Source organism: Patiria miniata, unplaced genomic scaffold (assembly GCF_015706575.1).
Source record: "Patiria miniata isolate m_02_andy unplaced genomic scaffold, ASM1570657v1 HiC_scaffold_1, whole genome shotgun sequence".
NCBI lineage: Eukaryota > Metazoa > Echinodermata > Asteroidea > Valvatida > Asterinidae > Patiria > Patiria miniata.
The window spans coordinates 15,311,480-15,317,757 of NW_024037047.1; positions in this window are offsets into that span (position 1 = coordinate 15,311,480).

Here is a 6,278-nt window from a genome sequence, read left to right on the forward strand (position 1 = left end):
AATAATTGGTAGCCGTAGCTCCGTGCATATAGCTACATATGGTTTGTAGGTCTCAGCTCCGTGGAAGCCCGTTTCCATTGCAACCTCGTCCCCAGTGCTTACTTTATTTCCAACCTCGTTTCCAATAGTAAACCCTGGATAGGTACGTTCTTCCTGTATCCTGATTCGATACCGCAATTGGCTAGTAATGGATTTATATCATGTACTTGGGGTTGTTATTCTCAAGGTGCATTACGTGTTTTTGCGATCATTCGTCCACGCCTTCTCCAATTTTCCAATTTCCTTTCCAATTTGTTAATATTAATATGAAATGTAATACTGCATGTTGTCTCGTTAAGAACAGTTTAATCAAAATAAAATCATGTTTTCGTAACTCACGCAATGCTAGCGCTGCGACGAATTGATTTTGTTTAAACCCCAGACACCGCATACACAAACAAACACAAATGTAACGCAACAGGCAGGCGCCAGACTGTTCCTCATTTGCATACGTGTTCAAAAATCTTGCACATGCGATATGATTTAATACCAGGGTGAGAGAGCAGGTAGTGGTGGGCACGTACTGCTCAACACCCCGGGAACGAGGTTGGCCCGTTTAGGACTTGGCCTGAGACGCCCGCTGGACGTTGCATGGCCTAATGGGATACTTACTTAAGTAACCGGCTCGGCGAGTCGGTTACTTGGGCAGGCTCGAGTAAGCGCGAGAAGTTACATGAGAGGCAATTGAATGCTGTCGCGCTTGCACGAGTAAGCGCGGGGGAAGTAATCGAACGCACTGATAGATAAAAGAAGTTTTGAAGATTATCAGAGTATCTCTCGAACCCAACCTGCTAAATTCAAAATTACTGTTTGTATTAGGTTTGTAAGGTAATAGATGTATGCACCCAATTTTGAAAAATGTGACATCACACGATGACGTCATCAAAAGTGCGATTTTTTAAAACACATATATACAAGACACATATAAGGGAAGGTCTGATCTTCATAAAACTTGATGAGAGGATTGATAATGTTAACAATATACAAAATCTGAAGTAATGTTATGATTTCGTCATCATGGGTCCGGACACCATTTTAAAGGAGCATATTCTAAATTTAATATCTGGAGAACTAAAAGAACAGCTAATAGATCATGAAACTACATGTATATTCAAAACATATGGGCAAAAACTCCTTATAAAAAAACATATTGCATTTTGTTGCAAAGAGACATAGATCTTTAGTTTGTTTTTCTTCGTCCAATCCGTTTTCGATAGGATAGCACGTGTTTTCGTTCTCAACCCTCTGGGGACTTTTTTCAAAGCCGATCGAATTCAAACTTCACCCACACTTAGACCACCTTCTGAAGATGCGTGCAGAATCATGACGTCATGATGACATAATCACGTGTCACGTCACTCATATTTTTTTCAGCTCATTTTCATATCTGCTGAACAACACATGCTCCATTCAAAATCTTTTTTGTATTTGGTTCTGTAAACCACTGATGTATTCACATAATTTTTAAAAATGTGTGACATCATCATGACGTCATCAAAAACGTGATTTTTTGAAACACATATAACTTTGTTTGTTCGTTACAATTGGTGGGTGGGTAGGTTTTGATAATAGTATTGAAAATGTGCATTGACTCCTAATGACGTCTTCAACTGATGTTTTATTAATTTGTAAAAATGTTAATGTTTTTTTTTCCAAATGGCAAACATTGACATGAATTGTGATTAGATTGACTTCATACTAGGCACAGACCAAAATCCGAAGCTAATGTTGCTCCTAAACAAGTAACGTTGTGATGACGACATCATTAGTCATGTGACTTAATCTTCAATGTGCATAATTCAAATGTCTATATTCAGAGTTCTACAGAGCCAATTAAGTGAAAGTTTGTAAGTACATTGATGTCACGATGACGTCAACATGTTAATTTTGTATTGATTTCTAAATTGTGACACCGAATTCACTTCTACACAGCCTAATATTTTTGCAACTATACACACGGATTTGTACATGTTCGGAACGATACACATACATGTACAGGACCGATGTCACTAATAATTGTCGAATCAGCTATGTGCTTGTCCACAAACACGATTCTAGTTTAAATCTGGTATGATTACAACAAAAATATGAAATTTAAATATTTTAGCAAAAGTGTGGCGCGTACAGTGTGGGTCTGTCCTGACTTTTTGGCTTTTGGGCAATTTGCAGAAAAGCTTTTTTTTTACTTCTTAATCTTCTTGTTCCCAAAAATCCCAAAGAATTTGTGCATGTTTCATAATACGGGTCACTTTTCACAATAAACAATCTTCAATCTTGATGAAAGTTGGCACAGACCAAGACCCCCTAGTGAGTTAGTGTGCCAAAAAGCGACGTCATGATCACGTCGTCGTGATCACGTCATCATGTGTATCTTAAATGTGCAAACTTTAAAACCCTGCATCTTACGAACCCATATGCTAGATTCAAAATATATTTTGTATCAGGTTCGTTAAGCAACAGGTATATGCACACAATTTTGAAAAAAAAGGTGTGACGTCATAATGACGTCATCAAATATGCAATTTTGTAAAACACATATAAGGGAATGTCTGATCGTCATGAACTTGGTGGGTGGGTAGAAAATCTGAAAAGACGTCACGATGAAGTCATCGGTAGATTTTTTTACGAATGTTTTAATATTTACAATTTTATTCTGCTTCCAAATTTCACACTTTTATTCATCCGATTGGCTTCAAACTTGGTACAGACTAAAACCACAATAAAATAATGAGCCCTGCCAAGTATTGTTGCAATGACGTTATCACGGGTCACGTGATGTCATGATAATTGTTCATATTTCAAAGCCTAATATCTACAAACGGTAAGTCTGCTTGGATTGAAACTTGGTTTGTAGGTAGACGGAAACATGTTACAGATACAAATTGAGGTGATGTCATCATGATGTTATCATGTGATTATGTATATATTTTTGAAGTTTTGAAGAGTTTTGAAGAGTTTTGTCATATGTTACTAAATCAATATGCTAGATTCGGTTTTTGTTTTTTAAATATTTACAATTTTATTCCGCTTACAAAATTTAACACTTTCATTCATCCGATTGCCTTCAAATTTAGTACGACTAAAACCATAATAACATAATGGGCACTGCAAAGTCTTGTTGCCTTGACGTCATCACGGGACATGTGTCATCATCATTTTTGCACATTTTTCAAAGTCTCGCATTGAGGAAATTGTTAGTCTTATGGGCTCAAAATTTTGTTTGAACATAGTCTAACACGTGTTATGTGGGAAAATGTACCGCTTAATTTGTGATAAAATATCAATGTGTTTTTATGAGATTTAATTTCAAAGAAAATCTTTTTAACTATTTTTCAGACATGATAATATATTGCATATCGGTACAGTTGACACATTTTAGCTGCGAATTTACGATCTTCCAAACGTATGTAACAATTATGATCTTTTTTTTGAAAGACAGATTATTTCTGATCTTTCAATAACAGGTATTCGTGCATGGAACTGAATATTATTAAACACGATTCTGCATGGACACACAAAGTATAAACTTGAAATGTCCCAAAAGGCAGAACAACCAGTTGTATTGTCCGCAGACAATCAACACATCTAGTTTAGTTTGTATTTATTTCATTTAGTTGCAATTGAGTGACTTATACAAAAATGTTTATAACTATTCCTGGGTTTTTTTGTCCACTAAGTCCGACAAAAACTATAGATAAGGCAAAAAAAAAAAAATCTTCGGTCTCTGGTCAGACCAAAGTTCCGGAATTGACGCGGCCACGCGGCTGTTTTTTTTTTGTTTTCCTTTTTTTTTTTTTCCTTCAGCTTGGATTGTACAGACAAGGTGGGTACTACATGTATTTTGCTTTTTTGGTGTCCTCATGTACATTGGTGGCCTCCATAATTTGCCTTGGTGCTTTCGATCATTTGCCTTGGTGCAATTTCCCATTCCTTGGTGCTCTTTGGTAAAAAAAAATGAGGAGGTGCGGAAATAGAGGGCGCTGTTGGAGCTACCGCGGAACATTTTGGAAAAAAAAAGGATCGACGCGCATGCTTAAAATCGACGCGCGCGCTGACCAGAGACCGACTTATTTTTTTTTTTGGCCTAATGGCAAAAAATATCCTTTCAACCAACTTTTTTCTCAAATAATTTTTTGTTTACCGTGTCTCATTACGTGTACTTTCAGAAATTTCCAGACGCCCGTCATCTCTGCCAAAATGTTGCAGTCTTTGATACATAGAGCAGCGCTGGGGAAAGTAGCCAAGATTGGTGCTCTTTACGACGTTAGAACGGAAAGCTTCCAGGTGAGAAATGTTAATTTAAACTTAACCTTAACCCAATTCAGGTGAGAAACAAAAAGCAAAAGTAACCTTAGTCCGAGGGCTGTTTTTTCCACCATGCGGATAAGTAAGTATTTTACACGGTTTGAAATCCGTGCGGATGGGAAGTGAAGAAGGAAGGAAGAGAAAGTAAACAAGTACACAAGTCTACAATCTACAATTACAAAACTTAGTGTTCTATTGATAGAAACTTACAAAAAATCCTTTACAATTATATAATTAATAGACGTAGCAAGATCATTTTCATAGGGCGGGGGTAAAGTTTCTTGAAAATTGCACTTGCATATCCGTGCTGAAATGTAGACACATTGTTTTCACCGGCCAATCGGTCTCCGCAATATCATTTTTTTTGGGGGGGGGGGGAGGCTGGTACCATGTGTCAATGGGGGCGCTGTTCACAATAATGCACACTTACTAACTTGAACTAGACTTTATTTCATCTCTTAATTTACATGAGTACAGGGTAATAATTTATAGAGATGCAGAATCCATAAAAAGCTTAGCTTGTGGATATGGATCCTGAGATTAAACATGATTATGCACACAGACAAATGGATTATAAAGACAACATGTATGTAACAAAATTATGGGGATGGAAGGCAAACAAGATAAATGAAAATAAATTTCAATAATACAAATTAAAAAATGATGATTAAACAAAATCATCACCAAAATCAAGAAAGACACCTCTGATCAATAGTTAAAAGTTAAAAGTGACAGATACTAAAAGTTGGACCAAACAAGAGAAAACTGATTACACACTAAGGTGGAAAGTACGTACATGTCGATAATTATATTAGAATGAAATGATCAAAATATATTGGAGCGCATACATACAATTATGACAAAATGCACAGCGAACAAGGATTAGGCGTATTTGTTTAAGAGGAATTGCTTGAAGGTTTTCTGAAAAAGACATCGGACTTGGTATTTTGCAAGGGGCGCTGGGGAAGGCTCTGTTGCTTGAACCTTGAAGGGAATGGTTTCTTGAGTGAGTGTAATTTTCCAAGTGTTCCTGATATTGTTTTTCTCATTATTGAATTGAAGGCTATAGTAGTTTTTCTTTGCAGTCCGCGAGACATTAGTAAGGATATTTTTGTATTTGGTATATATATTTATCGATTGATTTCAGTACGATTTGTTAGGAATTTGCGATACAAGTTATGCTTTAGTTAGATCGATATAATAAAATATTCGGTAATCCAATGAGATCTTGTTTATTTTTTGAGTTTGTTTGCTGTCTTGAGTGGTATAGCTATGTTATGATGACGGTCGAAAATATTCACGAAATTTTTAAAGGTTATATTGGAATCTTCAGTATTATAGACAGGAGACCAATTAGCAGAATTTAGCCCATGATTTAGATTATTTAGGCTATCCTTTGAATATGAGTGAACATGAACATACTTATTAGGGACCTCAAATGTATTTTTCTTGGACCTTAAGGAAGGGACTGACGTAAAGGCAGGTTAATGTTCAGTAATATCATTCACTTGGAAGTATGATTTAGGAGGAGGGAGGATATTTGTCAAGATATTGTCGATTAGATTGGCAGTTGAACTTGTCATTCTTGTAGGTTTGCCAATTAATGGCAAAAAGGAGTGACAAAACATGGTGTCTAGAAAGTCTTGTATATGTTTGTCAGTCATGATTCAGTAGATTAATATTAAGGTCACCAGACAGGGGGCAGGTTTTTTTTTTTTAGCCAAGTCTCAGACAGAACAATAACGGCAAATTCACTCAGCGACTGTAAAGTATTTCTTAGGTTATGACAATTTTTAGGTAGGCTTCTGATGTTAAAAAGGCAAAGATAACAATCTGAAAAGCGATGTCCTCCGTTGGTTGTTTTTTGTTGGTCAGTTTCACTAATATTAATACAATTATTGGTGACTTGTAGGGGATTATTGGGACCAGGGCAA